The 22,013-nt window shown below is 37.9% G+C and overlaps 1 long non-coding RNA gene across 1 annotated transcript in view; it reads left to right on the top strand.

Annotated features, from left to right (window-relative positions):
- Nucleotides 1-19,410, top strand: part of LOC137454344 (uncharacterized) — a 41,958-nt gene extending 22,548 nt beyond the window's left edge. Inside the window, exons 2-5 of the long non-coding RNA XR_010990587.1 lie at nucleotides 3,180-3,297; nucleotides 14,652-14,737; nucleotides 17,533-17,672; nucleotides 18,941-19,410. This is a non-coding gene — a long non-coding RNA (uncharacterized lncRNA). The remainder of the gene's footprint in view (nucleotides 1-3,179; nucleotides 3,298-14,651; nucleotides 14,738-17,532; nucleotides 17,673-18,940) is intronic.
- Nucleotides 19,411-22,013: the final 2,603 nt, after the last annotated feature.

Raw genomic sequence — 22,013 nt, 5'->3', positions numbered from 1 at the left:
GTTTAACTTCTGATTCTCAGGGAAGTAATTTTCCAGAGGTGCTAAAAATATTAGTCCTCAGAATAGCATGATCTGACTGCTGCAAACACTGTAATTTAAGGACTTGTGTGCTCTTGGGTCACATTTAATAGTTTCATGCGGGCGTTTCAGGTTTTTCCCATGAAATACTTTTTCGTGAGATGCAGGCTTTGATTCAGTTGACAGAAAAATAATAAATTCAATAGTTCATATATAGGGGCTTTCCAGTGCAAACATGAGGGCATCTCAACAGAGATTCATGGATCTCTCCTCCCAAAATAAAACAGCACTGCCCGTGGAAGAGCCAGTGTCTGGTAGATCAGACTCTCAACCGGCTCTGCAGCTAAACAAAGCTACATCTCTTAGTGGAGGTATTGATCTGGTCAACAGGTAAATGACTGGTTTTGAAACAGATGTCAAATTAATGACAGTCCTGAGCATGAAACTATTTCCCTGCTCTGTCTGTGGCCCAGGCTGTTGGTATTTAGACCTTGGTCTTCATATCTCACTGTTGTGATTGCAGCGTAAACGAAACAATGACCATTTTGCCATGTAGCTGCTGAGAAGAAGAAGAAAAAAAAAAAAGTGCTGCAAGATCACTGCTGGAACAAACTCAAGCACGGCCCACACCTTACTGCATTTTTTGTTTGTTTGCTTGATTTCAGCTCCTTATTCTTTTCTTCCTGCTTCCTTTCTCAAAGAAATACTCAGTGAATAATCCTGGAATCATCAAAACATCACGAAGACTTGAAATGTCTCCATAGCACCCTCAGCATTACAACAATGCAGAATTACCCAAGATGACCTAAGACATATTTCTTTCCACTTTTGTCCAGAAGGCTTAGTTTTACAAGGGATCCACCCTTCATATTTCCTTTGTTGTTGTTTATTATGATCATATAAGAAAGCAAACAGTGCTGTGTACAACACATAAGAAACTTCGAATGAGCTAAGTCAGAGCTCCTCGTTTGAAGGGAGGACAAGAAGTAAAGAAAAAATTTAGTTTAGTTTTGCTTCTTTGCTATTTCTGTGGGAGAAAAAATGCCTTCTTCTTATAAGATTGTTATACCTGTTGTCTTGAATGTGATATGCCTGGGAGACAGTATGGAGCTAACTGCTTTCTTGTATATTAAGAATGATTTTTCTGTATAGGAAACTTGAAGACTTTATTATTTTTTTTATTACTTTAATGTTTTTGATATCTAAAGTTCATGAAAAAACCACATAATTGGTACAGAACTTTTTTTTTTACTTGCATCAAGACCCCTAATCTTTGAACATTAGAATAATTTTGCATCTAGCCTGGGGAAAATTAGTTTCTTTGGTTTTTATTTTTTTTTTTTTTCAGCTTTCCAGCATTATTTATTTTCAATTTGAAATTCTTTTAATATCAAAGTGGGTGTAATTAATTCTCTGTTTCTGATGAACTGAAAATTAAAATGAAAAATTACAAATAATATATCAAAGAACTTGCATAAAATATACCTGACCAAAATAGTTCAGGTTTACTGAACCTACATATCAATTTCTGCAGGGATTTTTCCCCCTATACATAAAAGCCATGCTTTAGTGCCATCTAGTGCACTGAGAAATCCCCAAAGCAGCTTCCCTCAGTGTTTATGCTCTTGCCTTGCAACAAACAATTTAAAACTCCAGAGAAGAGACCTGGTTACCGTGTTAAGTAGAAGTGAAATGACATTTTACTACCTATTTGGAGCCTGACTATATATGACTGATGGTGAGTGTAAAGCAAGAGTTTCAGGTCTTCTCTCATGAACCGTCACTGAAACTGAAAAAGACTCAGCAGTTCAGATTTAATCTCTTTTCCTCTGGAAAATTAGAGGCATCTCAAAAGAATTCAAGTTTTCAGCTAAATACTATGAATTTGGTACTGAACTGTGGGATACACAAAATATGATGTGCACAGAGCCTTGGTTTTTCCTTCTCCATAACTGAATAGTAAGTGTGTTGATGAAGGGGAATAAAATGACCAAGCCAAACCAAAAAAGCACAAAACCCCAAACCCAATCAAACAACCAAAATGTTCACCCCCAAAACAAAACAAAAGCAAAACAAATCCAAGCAAAACCACCAAAAAACCCAAATAAACCAACAACAATCAAGAACAACCTAAAAAAACAATCAACAAAAAAAGGGCAAAAATACCAAAACAATGCTGGGCACAGTACAGTCTGTAAGAATAAAAATGTGATCACATATTCAGTATTTTTCCTCTTCTGGCATTTTTTTTGAGTTGGTTTGTTGGGTTTTGTTTGTTTGGCTGGTTGTTTTTTTCAGATGTTAATGAAAACTGAAAACTGACCTTGCAAGTCTGGGAAAAAAAATCTGAACCAAATTTCAGCACGTGAGAGATTGCTCTCTACTATATTTAACTCATGATGACCACCCCAAGAGGACAATCTGGGCCTCAGCATCTGTCCGGATATTTGTCTTGCCAGTGATCTCTTTGGATTTAGAAGTATTACATTTGTTATCAGCATCAACACTCTAATGTTGTGTGTGTGATTCATAAATGTCTATCAAGGTTTGAGAGGGTAGAGGATTTGATTAGATGATTTGAGGTTAGATATTTGTATTGGAGAGGTTAGATGATCTGCTGAAAGCATTCAGATCTTTGGAGATACAGACAGTGATTATGAGCATGGATTTTACAACAGGTACAGGTAGGTGGTCAGTTTGAGCGACCAGTGCTTGGAAACAGGTGGAAGATTTCTTACCCCAAAACAGGGGAAAATTGCTTCATGAGCATTTGTACTATCAAGAGGAGAGGCAATAGTTTTGATCAAAAAAGATGAGACTCGTTCTAAGAGTCTTGCAAAACTGATAACCTTTGCTGATGCCTTATATGTGTTCCTGATAAAGTTTTCTCTAGGGTTTGTTCAATATTTACTTGGGGTCTATTACAACAAAACATTTTTGTGTAAAAGCCAGATATATATTGTGGGGTATCTGCGTTCCCTTCCTGAGTAACTCAGTAACATTTGAGGGTCAGGATAGAAGTACAGAAAATTGTAAAATTTCCCCAGAAGGAAACCAGTCACTATAGGTTGCAACTTCACCATCATGATAGGCTGTTACAACCCCTTTTCCAAAGTAATGACAATAATAAATGTTAATAAATCATCTTTCTTCTACCTTAGGCATTTTTTACACTTGAGCAGAGATCAGGAGATGGAATTTAGCTGAAGCATAAAGACTCTCTCTGAGATTGGACAGTCAACTTTGTTATGGGGCCCTCACCTCCTCTTGGACTTCCAGGTACAAATTTATAATCTTAATCCCCTTCTGAGTAAGTGTGTGTGGGATTGCAGTGCCAGAGAGAGGATGGGAAGGAAGAGAGGAAAGAAGAAAGGAAGAGAGGAAAGAAGAAGTCTGTGCTTAACATTATGACTCCACTTCCTCAGTGGTATGAGGGGCCATGAATATATTCTTCACACTGATGGCTATATATTAGTATCAGACTCCATAAACCAGATGGAGCTGTCCTGAGACAGTAAGATCCTTCTCTGCCCTCCACTCCCACCCCTGAATACAAGCTTCAGGAAAATCATGAGCTCTGCTTGCTAGTCACTGACTTGCTCCTGCCTAGTAAAAAGAATAAAATAATGGCAATCTTGTTAAGAGAAATGTATTTGTCAGCACTCTGAATTTTAATGTGAACTGGCAGCAAATCTCAGTGATAAAGAAAAAGTCTAATACAGATGGTAATTTTGCAGAGACCTTGCTAACATATGTTATCCACTGGCTTTCTTTTGTTCACTGCTGTGAATTATCAACTGACTCCAGGTAATAGAAGGGAAAAAGTTACGTTTCTCACTGTGTCACTTGCCTAACATCATCCAAAGCTCACTGTAATAATTTAATTTTGCCAAGAAAGCACAGTTTATTAAATTTCTCCCCTCCTCCTACCCCAGCATTTTGTAGACAGCTATTGAACAGCAACTGACCAAAAGTTGTGATTCATGGTTAACTGCAGGATTCCACCAAATGCCTAACAAATTCATATCTCTTGCAAAATGAGGAAACCATCACATTTCCCAATCTTCCAAAAAGGAAGCTTAATCCCACACATAATCAGAAGCATCCATTACCACGGAACATACAAGAATCCCTGAAGAAAACTTGTGATGACACAACCCAAAGGAAACTTTCCTCTTAACCTTTAGCAATTATAGGTAGAGACAGCAATGTTTTTGTACACAAAGCATTTCAGATAAAAATAAGGGGTTTATACAGCATGAATAATCATAATATTCTGAGATTTTTACTTCTATCCTCTATCAGAAAATAGAAATCTTTGCTGATGATTTGGGATGCTCTTTTGTTAGCAAATGTCTGAAGCAATGTGTATATACTGTTCAAATGATGAAACTTTGGATGAAGTTTGGATCCAAGCACACAACTACAGAATCATGATGTTTCTTCCCTGATTCACTTTATATATCCAACATCATATGTTAAAATAATTTAGTTCAAAAATCCTAATCCATTCCCTTGTATCCTGGTTAAGTTTCACTGTGCAGTAAGGAATTCCCCAGGTTTCACATTTGAGAAGGAATTTCCATTGATCAGGCTTAAATACAGTACCTTTTACCACTATAGCCTCAAAAGCTGTCTCACTGCAGCTCTTGATTCTAGCCACAGTTTACACCAGTCAGCAGAATTTAGCCCATTGACTCAACCCCTCTGTACACTAGAAATCCCCACTGTCCAGCACCCCTAATTTAAACATTGCTTCTGGAAAATGTGGAGAATAAACTTTAAAGTCATCATTAAGAGTGTTGCTGGGAGTGTCATATAAATATCTTATTTACAAAAGCATTGAATAGCACATGTTCAGAGGAAGATGTGCCAAAAAGTACTAATTACACTGTTACTTAATGCCAATCAGGTAATTACACTCAGCCCACTTAAATGCTGTCTGCAATCTGTGTTGCCTCAGCAGCTGAGGAAGGATTAGTGCCGCCCCATAACATACGGCGGTGCCCTTTCCTGAGGGCACTAGGTATTGAACTAAACTTCAGAGTACAGCCCCAAACCTCACAACCCATTAGATCCTCTGTTTTTGCTCCATTTTCTAATGTTTTTCTCTCTGCTCAGGTCAGACACTCAGGAACTTTTCCCTCTGCTCAGAAACACCTGCCAGAAATTTTGTCCACACTTGAAATCCTTCCCTTTAAGTGTTTTCTCACTTTGTAAGGCTCAGATGTCCTATGGGTGATCTTCTGATTCCTCAGAGAGATGTGACCCTTGCTTGCTCAACTTGGCTCGCTTCCTCAGCAAAGTGCCAATCCGTCCTTGCAGGGTTACTTTGTCAACTGCTTCTTTCTGCACCTCTATCTAAAACTATTTGTTTAGCACTGATATGCTAGGTTCAGCAATAATATTTCTGCTCAAATTATTTTCTATTTCTCAAGTAATTTTCTGGTCAGAAAGCCAACCCTGAGGCAAGGTACAAGCATAGATATGCACATATATATATATATATAAAGTATAAACATAAATAAATGTATTGAAATATGTAGATTTTATATATATATAAAGATTGTATAGATTATATATATAGCATAGATTATATCTAGATAGTATAAATTTTTAATCTATATATATAGTATACATTATATATATAATATATTATAAATGTATAGACATCATTTGGAGCATTCCTGGGAAGTTGACAATAGTTTGCACTGATGTACAGCTATGTGGAAGCCCATCAATACGATGCCAAAGTCTGATCAGTAAGTCTAACCCAAATAATTTCATAGGCAGCCCACCCACCAACTACAGCAGGCCTGAGAATCACACAGAACTTGTATGCAAAAACTATGAGACACAGTAGTCAGTGGCAAAATTTGTCATCACTTTAATACAGCCAGGAGGCTGAGACAGTTTAACAGATGTTTCCATATTTAAGCCAGAACAAACAGAACAAATTAATTTCCCACTTTCTCCACATAAGCAAACGCCAGAACGTTCTGGGTCATACATTTCACTGTGTAACACAAGGAAAAAAGTATGTTTGGATCCCATCAGCAGCAAAGTACATGTGTCCATCCATGGTGATCTCAAGAACCAGAAGCCAGCCTGTAAATGCAGGTCTCTCTTTGGGGATAACAAGGTCATAGAGAGGTCTGTTAGTGCTTGAACCTGAAACTTCAAATACAACCAATTTAGAAATACTACACCCTACTACTATTAAATAGAAAGACCAAAGCAGATTATCTGTGACTAGAACAAGAATACCTCAACCCAGCATTTTTAATTTTATTTTTTTTTAACTGCATGGCAGAACACGGTGTCTTTTTTTTTCCCCTACACAATGTTTTTTTGGCAGAAAGGGATGAAACATGTACCAACTCACTGCCTGTGCCATTCCACTGATTGCAGAAGGGTGTCCCAGAGTACACATCAACAATGAATACAGCCCAGAGGTCACAAGCTACCTCTCAAATTGCAAGACTCCCACATTTAATTCACTGCTCTAATTATACCATCAGCTGTCATTACTCCTGTTATTTAGATCTCTCATCCTGACCTATCAGGGAGGGCTGGTGGGGAGCTAGTGCCTTCGGTCTTGAGGAAGCATAAAGCAGAGAAGAGAGGGCTACAGCATCTGGGGATCTTGAACCTGAAGTTGTAAAATGGATCTGTTTTAAAGAAGCTGGAGGGGAAAAATACTTTGGCAGTGGCTTGTGCTTTGTTTCAGATAAGAGGTGGTTTGACAAATCTTCATCCCCTCTGTGTGTGTGTGTGTGTGTGTGTGTGTGTATGTGTGAGAGAGAGAGGGGCTGTTTTTCTGATTTTTCTTACTCCACAAAGCTTGATGCCTACTAAAACTGGTCCTTCAAAGCAAAGAGGCCTGGTCTAATGACCAGCATCACGCAAACCACTGCACCCTCCTGTAAGCTTTAAGAGAGCAAACAGGGAGAGCAAAGGTTTAAGGCTCCTACCTTCCCCAGCAACTCATGAGTTTGTGTGGGTTTGCTGTTTCCTGAGCACCCATCACTCTCCACTCCAAATGTGAAAGTTGTGTAATAATCCCTTCCTCAACCTTGACTCCAACGCTGCCAGCTCAGTGATTCACCCTGGCTTCACCACCTGCTTTCGCTGGAACTGTGAGCCAAAACCCCAGCTGAAAATCGCCTGTATATGGGGCAAGGAGAACTGTTGTCCTCACCAATCCATTCCTCCCTGAGCTCCCAGCCCCAAGTGACAGCTGGATTGTTATGTTTATCAGAGGTGTGCAGTTGGCATCTGACTTTAAAAAGAAGGAGAAAAAAAGAAAAAGATAAAAGAAAAAAAGGTGTCCTTCCTTTGCAGCAAGATTTCCCCTATGTTTGCCATTTTGAAGGTATTACAGTCATTAGACAGTCATCTTTACAACTGCCTCACCCAAAGTTTGCTGGAGCTTAAACACATCTGTGTGACAACGATTTCAACTCTGGCAGGATCTAAAAATGGGTTTTAATCCTAGTTATTTTCTGTTCCACTTAATTGCCTTACCCAAACCTTACCCTTCATATAAAGACAATCTATCTTTTCCCCACTTACTTCTGAAATAATCATCATCATCCTTTGCAGAAATTAAAAAAAAAAAAAATTAAATAAAATTGGTAGGGGTTAGAAGGATATTTGACATCAAAAACAGACACCCAAATTATAGGTGTCTTTGAATAACCCAAAATCTCTCTTATGCACTTCACAGAGTTCTCTGGATCTAGTGGAGATTTAATAAAGGATGTTTTTCCCCCTCCCTCCTCCATGCAACTTGCTCTCCCCTTTCCTCTTTCACTGTGAAGTTTCCATGAGTAATCCCCCAAAAATATTTAGATGACTGAAATGTTAGAACGTGATGTTGCTGCATAATACAGCATGTCCAGAATTTTCCTCTGGGAGGGAAATCTTTTATTTTCAGCATATTAAAGAAATAAACATTGTAGTGAGGAAAAAATAATTTTTTAAAAAGTTTTTTTATATTTTTGCCATTTTATATTCTTGTCATTTTCTTGTATTTGAGTCAGCCTTAATGGAGAAGCAGCATCTCTCCTAGAGAACAGCTTTATGGCAATAGAACCTTAATGTTTTCTAGGGATAAACTCATTTCTTACAACAACAGATGTGGACCAATTCAGTCATATTTGTCATGTCCTCCCTTGTCTTTGATCCTGTTTCATTTGCCAGTAGACCACCAGATCAGGTATTATTTATGCAGTGTACAAAAAATGCTGGTATTAGTGAACCAAAACTTTGTCTACAGTGCAGTTCATTAGAACAGAATAGAATAGAATAGAATAGAATAGAATAGAATAGACCAGACCAGGTTGGAAGAGACCTTCAAGATCATCGTGTCCAACCTATCATCCAACACCACCTAATCAACTAACCCATGCAACCAAGCATCCTGTCAAGTCTCCTCCTGAACACCTCCAGTTAGACTTTTTCTTTTAAAATTCAGTCTTTTAAAGAGTCCAGATCAGAAAACTAATTGATAAAATATTCCCAGGTTCCATGGAACTGCTGTCCATCTGGGGGTAATGTCAGCATCTGAGCAAGACAGAGATTATCTGGGGGCAGCTCCTTGGTCTTCTCCAGACTTTCTGTTTGACTGTGGGCAAGCCCCACCATTTCACCAGGCAACAGTTTATCATCTCCAAAACAGGACTGATAGAAGATGCTCATTCTCTGTCTTACAGGCAGACAGTGTGAATAAACCCAGAAAGTAATGTTCTAGACATGTCTGCTCTGAAACATTGTGGTTTGAGTGGAGATTCCCAAGACATTGCTAAACTGGCTCACATAGGTACGAACAACAACCACTGACAGGGCAGTGCACACTACAGACCTACTCTAAAGCTCACTCAGGTATATCAAAATTATAGAGCAGACACAACAGTGAATCATGTAATAAGGAGCTAGCTAAAGAGACATACACTGATCGTCTTTTAGACACTGTATCTATGGCATTAGTGTGGTAAAAGGAATAGAAAACCTATCACTAACCAGTTTTGTTTTCAACCTGCTTCTCACATCCATTAAAAATCTTGTGGTATGGTAAATTGGGCCTGACAGGGGTGGTTTTTTTTGCTGGGCTTTGGTTTAAATATGGTTAGTGAGAGTTCACATTTCCCACTGCATCACTGTCTTGAGCAAAGGAGAAAAATTCCCTATGTTAAAAAAAAAAGAAAAGAAAAAAAAAGAGAGAGTTCAGTGGAAATTTGCAAGTCCTTCAGCCACTTCACTTGGTCACCTTTTTGATGCACAGTGTTTCACATGAACAGCTCTTGTTTTATGCCTTGCAACTTTTTCATGTGACTTATGACGAGTGATTCATATTTCCTTGGTATTCACTAAAGATCATACTTAGAAATCTGATTCTTAGAAATTTTTTATTGCCTTGTGTAGGAGGGACTGTGGGTGCTCTATTCAAATTCATGTTGGTAAAGCAATCTCAGGAGGTGTAGCATAAGCCAGTTTACAGTAATAAATAATAATCATGAATTCCTTAAAGTTTTCAACTTCTAATTCTATATATGTAGAGCAAAGTCAAGAAGAATCTACCTGAAAGTGTTTTTGCTCTTTCAAAAGTAGTTGCTGCTAGGGTTTAAAACGTGTACGTTAAAAAAAAAACAAAAGAGAGAGAGAGAGAGAGAGGGATGTTAAGAAACAGCAACAACAAAATGCATTGTATGTTGGGATTTGAGGTCCAGGCTTGAGTCTTTTGCTAATGGACTTTCAATGTGACTTCAGGGAAATTACTGAATCCCTGTAATTTTATTTTCTCCTACTAGATGTGCTACTTGTTAATATTATTTTTTTAATCTGCTTTGATCCTAAGTTATCCAAGTGAAAGAAGGAAGATAAACTGCTGAATCCATGCAGCAGTTAGCCAAAGCAGTAAAGTTATAAGAAAGAAGGGCTAGAAGATGCAGCTGGGAATATTCAATACGTCTCTTATGCATCTGAAATACAAATAATGAAATCCTACAAATTTCCAGAGCTCTTCTGTTAAGAGAATCTTTTCTTATTACTTACATATACTTTGAATCTGAAACATGGCATGATGTAACTTTAGGGGCCTGAGCGCTCTGCCCACTCAAACATTGAACAAAACCTTCCTAATTGAACCATCTTCAGGCTTTTTCATTTTTCAGAGTAAACTTAAAAAAATATAAAAATGAGGAATAGGGTTGGAGGAGGAGGGCAGAAGTTTGCAAATTAAAATTTAAAAAATAAAAGGAGGAGGAGAGTTTTTTTTCACCTTTTTATGGAAATTCACCTGTCTGAAGAAAGCTGAAGGATATTTCCCATTTGGTCTGAATTGACTCAGTCATGCAATTTCCAGTTCTGTCAGTAAAGTCATGTTGTGTTAAGCCCCCAAAAGATGCTGCTATGTAGAGCAGGGATGATGACATATTCAGCTAGAAGAAGAGAGTTTTAAGCTTTGGTCTCTGCTCCACAATTTTTACATTTTCCTTTGAAAAGCCACTGGGTAAAGTAAGCTATTTGAAAAAACCCAACTCCCCAAAAAATGCCTGGCACTTTAAAGCACTGAAGTTCCCTGTTGGGTGTGATCTATTGATATGGCAAACCCTTGCTGCTGGTCACCCTTGGACTGGTGACAGCTTTGCAAACCCATGTGTGTCCTCACTGCTTGGACTTCTCTTTGCAACAAAAGAAATCTTGTAGGGTTGAAGATAAACAGTGTTCATGACATTGCTCTTTATCCGGAAATAGCACAATTTACTGTAACTGCAACCAGAAAGATGACTGTAAAGCTGAGAAACTTTGTCAGAATGACCATATAAATGAGCTCTGCATCTGTTATAGTGAAATCGCCCCTTTCTGTGGCCAGCAGCACTCTCCAAATTCTTACATCAAAACCTGGCATGGAAGAGTTTCCTGAAGCCTTACTAGGTAATTTTCATCTTTGCTCAAGCCCTAGCTTTTGTTTTCAATGAAAACTGGGACCAGACAAGAAGAATATGCTGTAAATGATTATTGTGTAATTTTTTTTTTTTCTGAGCTCTTCACCAAGATGTGTATTTGAGTCAATGCATTTGGCTGAAGTGCAGCTCTTCCGCTACTCTAAGGCATTTATGACCTGTTGTTGTTTCGTTGGATACACTTTACTTGCTTTTCATGTTTTACAAATACAGTAGAAGATACACAAGAGTCTTGGGTTTTTATGGGACTCAATTAACAAAATGAAAGGGAATGTCTCCTTAGTTGTACTGAGCTTTTGCACAAGCACTGGGGGGAAAAACACCCACCACACAGGTCTGTCTCGCTACTGTTTTTACTTTCCTGTTTTTGTATACACGTTTGATAACCTTTGTGCTCACATGCAATTTTCAAGATTTATTTTTTTTTTCACATTCTCTGATTAACTCAGAAGCACTTGTTTAGTCGGTAGAAAGTACTGTCCTCCCAAATACTTGTCAAGTGACAAATGCATTAAAGGTTAAGATAACGTCCATGGCTCGCTTGGGTAAATACTATCAGTCTAAAATCTCCTTTAAAAGAGGAGATAACCAAGCCCACTCAAGAAATAACAGCAAACAAAGCAAGACAAAGTAAACTCACATTAAAAGAAATTAGTACCTAACAAAATAGGGTAACAGCTTAACAAGCTACTACTGCAGCACAAATCTCTTCTAAGTATCAGGAAATAAGCCATTGAAAGCATCACTAAAGTGAAGTCCCCACTTGTAAACCTTTAGATAACTACAAACTCCTTTGATTCAATGCAAATCAGAGCTGGGTATTTTGGGGTGTTTTTTTAAGGTGTTATTTTTGCCCTAAGATATCTAAGCAGTAGGTTTGTTGAGAAAGACCAGGGATGAGAAAACACAGGACAGTGTAACCTCCCCCAGCTTATATATTCATTTAGGATGGGGAATTTAAAAAATAAATACATATATATATATATATATATAAAAGTCAACCCTTAAGTGTTTGCATTTCTTGATTTTCTCCTTTCATCTTCTGTCATAGGGTGATGTTTAATGTACTATTTTGTTAACCACTCAAAAGTCTCTGTGCATTGTGATTTTTACTTCAGAGTTACCTGGTATTTCCAACTTTAAATAAGGTATTATACCTATACATGGAAAGGTAATAATAAAACTTCTGTTATGACTCACCAGAAGGATGGATTCCTTTTCAAAATATATCTTCCCTGGCATATGCAACCCACAGCTCATCATCTGGTCTGCTTTCTCTTCTGCACATGATCTATGGACAACACAAAACTATTTAAACTCTCAGTAAGAGGCTTAAGTCGTAGCTCAGACTATAGGTTCCCAGAGATTTTAAGCTCTGAATGGACTATTGGATCAGCTAGTCTGACCTTCTATACAAAGCAGGCCCCTCCATTTCATTCAACTACCTGTGCAAGTGGTGTTGAAGCTTGTTTGGCTACAGCAGGATTTCCTCCTTAGGAAATTCATCTCTCAGAACATGCATTCAAAGAAAACTCCACTGTTGCCTCTGATATGGCAATGCTCAGTCAACCTTGCCTAAAAGTAGCTACCTTATTCATAACATAAGTTTGTCTATTGACAGGTTCTTGCTCCACAAGTTGTAGAGTGATCTGGAGACATTTTAGACTCATCACTGACACAAGTTGCCCAGAGAGGTACTAGATGGCCTATCCCTGGAAACATTCCAGGTCAGGCTGGATCGAGCTCTGAGCAAGCTCATCTAGTTGAAGATGCCTCTGCTCACTGCAGGAAGATTGAACTAGATTACCATTAAGGATTCCTTCCACCCCCAAACATGCTATGATCCTATATGATAGAGAAAATGAGTATTACTCATTCTATGCATAACACAGACTAGGCAATATTTACTTCAACTCTATTTCTTTTCAGTTTCCCCAGAGTTTTGAAATTAGTCTAATAGAAAAGACAGTCAGAGCTCTGGGGAAGAAGTTCATGTTCAATATCTCATGGAGCTGACCGTCGTCTCTGCAAACCCATTGCCTGGCTTAAACCAAAGTTGGCGTGCTTCTGGAGGAAGGCCAGAAAGTGAAAGTCAGCTCAAGATGAGTCCCAAAGGATCTCAGCTCTGTAATTATGTCACCACTTAGCAGAATAATGAACACTGATGGATTGAAATGAATCCTGGTCCCAACAGATTGAACTTTTTAGCCTGTTCTGTATCAGCCATCTCTTCATTTTTACATATAGAGTTTCAGTAAAGGGCAAGGCCAAGTTCGGAATGGCATCCTGAGCAGAGGTTGGTATTAGTAACATCAGCTTTACTCATTTGTCTGAGAATGGGTTTTGTTTTATTTTGTTTGGTTGTTTGGTTGGTTTTCTTGGTTTGCCTTAGTTGGCCAATCTTGAAACTATTTTTAAAAAAATTTAAAAAATTAGTCAGAATAAAGCTGGATTTGCAGGTTTCATATAGTTTACATGCAAGGCAATTTATTAATTTCCAAGATTATTGTGAAACTTCTCTGTATTATATTATCTATCTCCAATAATGGAATTAATGATATTTATCTTGCAGCTTTGCCCAGTGTTAATTTCTGATAGTGGTCTGATAATTTAAATTGCTGCATGGCAGAGAACTATCATTTTCACTGTGGTTAAGGTGGGACCAGTTTACTCTCTGAGTCATGGTTTTGACAGCTCATCTCCACCCTCCCTTTTTCATGTCAATGGAGCAAACAGTCCACAGAAAATCACTGATGTGTGGCTAAGTGTGTGGCTGCATTGCCCTCTAGTGCTGACCCTCAGAGGAGAAATGCTAATGTTACTACAATTAAGAAGAGAAATACAGGCTTTTTGATATATATGAGTCCTCAGGTCCACTACTGAGGCAGCGAGATTTCATCTCAGGAGATGCTCTATGCCTGTAGAAGTTCTAATATAGGAGTTCCAGCAGCCAGTGAAGAAACTCCCGAGTCTTGAGTATCCTGTTGCACAAATGGGAAGGGCTGTTTTGTTTGATTGGTTTGATACTGTTGTTTGGGGGTTTTTGTCTGGCTGGTTTTGTTCTTTGTTTCCCCCTGTTGGGATTAAATAAGACAGATAAAGGCTTTTCAGATGTTTCTACTGACATTTGACCAGATTTTACATGTGGGGACAACAGAGGAATATTTTCTTTAGCAAGGGATCCCTCCTTTATTCTATTTCCTAAACCGGTATCCACAAGGTAAGAAAGTGGCATTGGATGGGGAAGGTCAAAAGTCAAATAATTTTTTCTGTTTGATTCAGTACAGGAAATTTCACCTTCTCTATCCCAAACACAAGGCTCTAAATACAGGGTTGATGGTGATGTAAGAGTAAAGCTGGCAGCATGGGGGGGATCTCTCATATTGACCACAAGTTCAGTTTTCCCTTTCTTTCACATCCTGTTTTTCTTCTGTTTTTCAACTATCTTGATTTTTCCCCCCTGAAATTTTAAATTATATTCAGTGCTCTAATGAGAGTCTTGACTTGTGCTAAGATAAAACACAGTCTCACAGGCAGTGTACTTAGAACAGACTGTGGTCTCTTAAGAGTCATAATATTATTGTTTAAAATCTGTCTCTGTTCAACACAAATACTATACAACAATGGTAGCTGTTTCAAGAGTGCAACACAAAACATATGTTTCAGGGCTCAGCTATGGCAAGACATGCCTTGGCCCAATGGAAACCAGGAGTGGCTTTGTTGGCCTGGTTCTACTGGGACAACCACAGCAGGTAAGTCTCAGGAAACCATTTAATGTCTTCTTCTGGCTTCACATCTGTTTTCATGGCCCGAGAGCTTAGCTGACCTGAATATTTGAGTTATTCATGTGTCTGCATAGCTGAAAAACTGATAGATCTGTTCTTATCACAGCACTAGAGACATAGTGCCCTGTCTCACACCATCACCAATGTGAATCAGTCCCACCAGCCCTTACTCATTTAAGATTAGCATATTTTTGTATGATTAGGACAAACTCTCTATGCTAAGGAGCATGTATCTTTGTGCACCACTTCCTTAAAATGTGTGCTTTGAAAAAAGGCAGCACATGCTTCTAACATCTGCAGAACCACATCCAAGAGAGCATTTTAAAGTGTAGTGTTTCCCATAACCACCTCTCCTCCCCCTCCTCAAATTAGATAAGTAAATTTTTCACTTATATAACTATTTTTTTTAGAATAACTTCTATAATTACAGTATTATCAGGGAACATGCAACCAACTTTGATGACAGGGCTTAGAATGATAAAATAATAGAATCTTTTTGGATAAAAAAGACCATTAAGATCATTGAGTCCAGTCATGAGTCCAGATGAGAAGTCATTACTGTGACACACACAACTCTGGTCAGTCATTGTCCTACAACCTGGTAAACATCTGCCTGATTAGTTAGAGAGTCATTCATTGTTTTCCAAATAAAACTAGCAATTCCATGTGCCTATGAATTTGAGGGTTCATTGAGAGCTATCTCAAAGGCTAAAATATTGTTAAAATTTAAATATAAAAAATGATTTAGCATAAATCATTACTATCTTTGTTCTTTTATTTTATCTTTGCCCAACAAAATAACAACAAAACAAAATAAACCCCCCCAAAACCCAACAAAACACAACAAACATCCAATAAAAAAAGTCAAGAGAAGGATAATCTGTTAAAAATGGAATCATAATAATTACAAAAAATCTACACATAAACAAAAAATATCCTGTAAGAAATGCAAAAATAAACCTCATAAACTTTAAATTCCCAATGAAAACAAAATCTTTGCTGAAAACCTGGATTTTTTCCCCAGAAAAATCTTCATTGTCATCCAGAAACTGTAGTAGTCAACAATCTTTATTGTCCCCACCAGTGTTGTGTTTTATAAAATGGCAACCATTTGCATGATGTGATTATGACTTTGAAGACACTTTGCTGTAGATTCACAGGGTAAACACAATACAGGCTACATCAGAGCATAACAACTGAGGACGCTTCAGAGGCTTGGCAATGTGACATAAGACATGAGAAGTGTAGAGAAAAAACCCAAACATTTTCTAATGTTATCTGAAAGGCTATCAGGGAAAAAGTTCTTAGAGAAAAGATGTTACTAGTGAACATGTCTGCACAGGACATACTAACTTACTCAACAAGTTAATAAACTGTGGAATAGTAGTTCGCTTATTATTAGCAAGGGACCATACCCCACATGAAATATGACTCAGCCAGCTGCAAATAAACCCCTCTTCATCCTCTGAGGTTTCTCTCTTTGATGCTCAACTTATTCAAGATACTTCCCACTGCTTGCCTCCAGTTTTGCTTCTGTGGTAAATTATTTAGACATGATTTAAAAACACATTATGGGCTATGGAGTGAGATAAGATGTAAATCAAGCTCATCCAGTCATTCAATCCAAAAATAATATGCTGGCATGGTGGGATATTAGAACTTCTGTAGGATCCCAAGTGAGAAGTCTTGAAATAAAATCAAAGTTATTGTTGTTGTTATTATTACACTATGTTGAAGTGCAGAGGATCCTTCCCTATCTGCAATGGGCATCTTGTGTCAGGTTTCCCACATTTTGGAAACCAAAGCAAACTCTTTGATTAGAAAGAATAATACACAGTGGTGTGGTCTATTGCTGCCTTGCACTGAATCTATGTTAACAAAAATGATGGGCAGGTTGACTTGAGCTAAGTGAAATTTGAAGAAAATTAAAACTATCATGAAATTCATTTGAAACTTCCTTAGCTTAAATGCCAAAAAAAGAATCACATCCTATAATTATTGGATTCTATACCTAGGCTGTAAGTTTGGAGGTTATAGTAATAACCTGGTAGAAAAATATGATTAAGGCTAAATCCACCACTGGAGAGCATTGAATCTAAACTCATCAGCAGAAAAGATGACTTATGGATACACAGGATAAATATTATTTAAATTATCTACAACAACAAGCATATTAAAATTTTATATTTGATATATACCCTAAAATCTATGATACAAACCAACAATAGCCTAGAAAGTGGTAAGGACTGGAAACTCTCCTTCTAACTTGTACAACTTATTATTTCTCTATTGACAACGTCATGACGTGTTGGCAGATATTCCTGTGCAAATAAATAAATCATTACATGTCCATTGTGCTTGGTTCAGGAGCCAAATAAGAAGTTCATAATCTAGGAAAGGATAATAAGAAGAAAGGTTATATGAGAAATTCAAGAGTTTGTCCTCTTTCTTCTGCTGATCAAATGATGATCAAATATTCCAGCATGGATATTAGAGCATGTCCTGTATTCAACTTGCCTGTTACTTGCTTCAAAATTGTAGGAGTTAAACTAATATTCAAATGAGGGCAAAAGTAAATTCTGTCCTTAGAAGTAGTTCTTGAAGATACATGACCACTCTGATTTTTAAAAAAAGCCATGATAGCTAGACATGAAGTTGATGGTTATTAGCACAAGGTAATTTAATCTTTCTGTGGAAGTTAATTATATCAAAGGAAAAAAATGTTCACACAATCTGCATTCCATGGTTTTGATATCCTTCAGATTTGGCACCTTGAGAAAGAAGAACCTCTGGACCTGATTTGCTACTATATGACAATCTCATGGAAGAATGATTAGGTTTGTGGTTGAAAAAATGTCATCTGGTACTCAAGGCTATTCATAGTGGCTGAAGGACTTGCAAGGTAAATGGTGTGAAGTGCAGGTATAGCATGTGCTGAAATTATCCTAGGAGAGGATGAACACTGATGATGCCAAAAGTGTTCCATCACCTAGATGGAACAGGATTTTCTCACCTACTGAAAACATGAGAAAAACAAACTGTGCCCCCTACCCACACAAAACAAACAAAACAATAAAAAAAACATGAAACTGAGGCATAATCCAACTACATTCCTAGCTTTTATGTTGGACAGGAAAGTTGTGGATATCTGTTCCCAACCGAATGAAACTGCACTACAGCAAAAGACTTCACTAAGCAGATCACTTAACCTCCATCCTGCTCTGTCCAGATGAGACTAACTTTTCTTGCCTGTAGTCATGCTGCTCTGGTTGAGAGCAGAAACTAAACAGTCCTAACCAATGTGTTTTGTTATTTGATGACTCAGGCCCTAAATGGTGAATAACAGAAGTTGAATGTGATTCAACCCAAACAAAAGTTGTACTCTTTCCCGAAGCTGCATTATTGTCAGACATTCCTGAATAAGTGGTACAACCTTATGCAAAATCCAAACAAACCTAGCATGTGAAAATGGCATTTAAGTCTGAATAAAGTGTTAAAATAAACATATCAGGCAGCAAGGATATATTTTGTAAACACATCAGGATTTGTGAACAGATTGTCATATTATGTTAGAAGCATTTAAAACCCCATTTGTGACTACAGCCATTTCATAACATCTTTTCTCCAAGTGGCTAAAGAGACATATGTGTTTAGTCTGTTAAAGGAGAGAGCAGGCACATACGGAGAGTGCTAGCCCATGTTGCTGAGTCTGTGTTACACCATGAGCTAGCTGTAACCTGCGTCACCCCAGCAGTGCTGCTGGCACAGACAGCGCCGTTGAGCTAAGCATGGCATCTCTTTACTTTCACCATGCTGCGCACAAGGGACCTCTTCTGCTTATATTATTTTTGTTTCAACAGACTTCAAAATTGATGTTCATGGTAAAATAGTACTTTGACTACCAAAAATGGCTACTGGAAACCTGGTTCAGCAGTTAGGTATCTATACTTTTGATCCTCTTCTGCCCAGCAAAATGTGAAAACACACGTGCGCGCGCACACACACACACACACACTTAACACTATCTCATGTATTGAATTTAGATTGCTTTGATGAATTAGGATCAAAGACCAGAGACCCTTCCAAATTTGCTTTTTTCTTTCTTATGCATAACTCTCTTAGGATTCTTTCCACTCTACTTTAAGCCCAGATCTTTCAATGTCAATTCAGGCTGCCTCTGCAATAACTGATGAGGAAGTGGCATCTCCAGGGACCCTTTGAAGGGATGGTGCTCTCTCCATTGTCTACCCACTGGACAAAAGGATGCAACAAGATGAAACTTTCTGATAAATTAAAGGAAATTAGTTACACCTGCATATGTAATTGCTTGGGACTTTTGTTTTGTTTGAAAAATAAAAAACCCTGTTACAGATCAAGCTTGTTAAATGTCACATGCCAGAGTAGTATGACTGACTTCTATGAAGGTTTTTTTAGGTAGTGTCTCTCCCATTTGTAATAGCTGAGGATCTGACCCAGGATTTTCTTACTGAAAATGAACAAAAGCATTAATATTAAAAGATTCAGTCATGGAGAGCTTGCTTATTCCAAGTTAGATTTTGTCACATGACAGTGTTGTGAATTTCATACACTCAAAATGAGGAGGTTGGCTTAAAGTAAAATTAAATTTCAAAATAAATGAGTGTCAGGATCATGCTTATGTCAGCAGCATTTTATATACATTTAGATTTTTTTCCCTCACTGAAACAGAAAAAAGAGTGGAAAAGCTAAGAAGCAGCTGCAATGACCTTATAATAAATTTATTCCAGGAACTGGGGATTTGTATAAAACAAGGATGCCTGCCCCCCATTCTCAAGCAGAAGTTTTGCAAAGGCAGGTGTGTATTACCACTCAGAGCTTAGCAACACTGGTCACTCAGCAATAGGCCCAGAAGCAGCTCTGGCACATCGCCGTGAACTGTGAAAGGCTTTGTTATCAGTGTGTCTGTGAGATCCACTCTAATTATTTTATTCCCTTCTCAGCCTGGTGTTTCCAAGTTTGCTCACTAGCCCCAGCCCTTGAGTTTTCACAATAGAATTTCAGTCTAGCTGAAGTTAATGAATTTAAATTTGGCTCCAGCTCCTGTTCATCTCTCATTAAGCCATCCCTTTCCTCTGCCTCAGCAAAACCCTATTACCTCATCTGTTGAACTGGTCTTCACAGAACAGTGTCCAGCCTGGATACAGGTGTTAACCCTTTCACAATTCCTCAGTTATCTCTATAGTGCTTTGCAAAGAAGGTTTTGAAACTTAGGTTTTGATGCTTTTCTTTGGAAATGCTGGAAAAATGCACACATAGTTTGTTTCTTTGATTATAGCACCTGCAGGAGGCATGAACATTTTAAGGGAGTCATGATGATTTACAGTGGCGGAGAAGCTGCCCTCAAAGGATTTATTTTGTGTTTGAAGTAAGGCTCCTCTTACAGCAGCATTGCAGAAGGACCTCAAAGTGGAGATACATACTTGTAGCAATTGAGGTCTCTTCCAAGGTGGGTGGGATGATGAATTAAGGAATCAGACTCCAAGTGTCTGTTAATCCATAGGCAGAAAATAAAAGCCGATCAGTCAGTAACCCTCCTTCCAGCTCTTTCTACACCTCCTGATTTCAAAACTGCCTCTGCAGATGTCTTTGAAACTCAGAAGCTCCTGTTTGGAATATTAACTGTAAATAACCTTCCAAGATAAGCTTTGTATGGTAAAATGGAAAAAATTCTTTTGACTTTTCCTTGACGATACAGCACAATGTGCCCATACTGTAAAGTTCTCCTGCTCATGTATGCTGCAGATATGTTTAATGAAATGTCTTTCAACTATACAGACACTTGCTGTACACATCCCTGTTAAACCACCCGACCAGACATATGTGCTGGCACAATAGGGTGATCCAAATGAGGTGATGTGTTTCTCATCTGCCACTGTCCAGGGGGATATACAATGTGATGCAGACAAGAACTCAATTAAAATTGCCGTTTTAATTCAGATGATTTAAGAATTTCCTTCTGCTCCTAAAGATGGATAAAGAGGTTTCCTATCTTTACATTTCAACACACTGACTGATAAATTCAAGGCAATTCTTGTCTGCAGATACAGCTAACTGCAGCAGCTGCCATGCCATCAGAAATGACTTGAGAGAGACAGCCAGGGATTCAAGCTGCTTCTTAGCACCACTAAATAGGTTGATGCCTATAATTCCTAAAACCATAACAGCTCACTAGTAATTTCTGTCATTCCAACAATATAGTTTTAGAAGAGATTTAAAAATGTATCACCACTATTTCATCAAATGCCACATTTCACCTCTGTAGCCACTATTTTGTATCCTTCTTTGCTATTAAATTGACTTCAGTTCTTCAAATGACACATCTGTTTAAGCCTTATCTGTTCAAAGAAAGCTAATAAGCATAGCTAGGTTTAAAAGGATTAACTTGGATGGGAATTCTAAAAGTTTTAAAACATTCTTGATAGTATTTGCTATTAAAACATGGGGAAAATGGGGGAAAAAATGCATTTACCTTCTTAAAAACTCTCTCAAACTTACAATGATGTGAGATTAACTCCTCTGCAGGTCAAATGGATGAGGATGACATTTCTGTGCTTAAGGAAGCTCCTGATAGCTATCTAATGTCTCCCTGGGTACTTTTAAGATTAACACTGGAAAAGAGGAAAAGATTTTTTTTTTATTATTATTTTTAGTAGTAAAATTCAGAATAAAACCTATATGTGTATGAACACTCTCCTTAGTTATATTCATATACATCTGAATTGCTGCAAAACCACATATAAAAATGCTGTGAAATAAAACACAGATGTTTGACTCCCCTGATAAAAAAAACAAAATCCACAAAAAACCCCAAAACCAATCCACCAAACAAAACCAAAAAGGTTGTTTTCCTGTTTTCCAGCCTATGCTCTTACAGTTTCTAGTCTACACCTTGCTGTGTTTCCAGCATGTCTTCAATGAGCATCTATGTCAAAGTTAAACACTTGGAAGTAATCTGAAATATATTCAGAATAATTTTAGATGCAGAAGATAGATAAAATCATCAATGGCAGATAAACATCATAAACCACTTCTTAGGAACTAGATGGAGCTCTCAGTTGTGCTGAAATCAGCCCTGTCTGTTCAGTGAATTCAGTGGTTGTGATATGCTGTGAGATAGGGGTCATAGGGATATGAGATGGGGGACATAAGGATGTGAGACAGTGCATAAGGAGGAAGCTCTTTACAATGAGAGTGGTAAAACACT

Source organism: Melanerpes formicivorus, unplaced genomic scaffold (assembly GCF_026170545.1).
Source record: "Melanerpes formicivorus ecotype bairdi unplaced genomic scaffold, bMelFor1.0.p_v2 SCAF_3, whole genome shotgun sequence".
In the NCBI taxonomy this organism is placed as follows: Eukaryota; Metazoa; Chordata; class Aves; order Piciformes; family Picidae; genus Melanerpes; species Melanerpes formicivorus.
The sequence above is the reverse complement of the archived record's forward strand: the minus strand, read 5'-3'. Positions and strand labels throughout refer to the sequence as shown.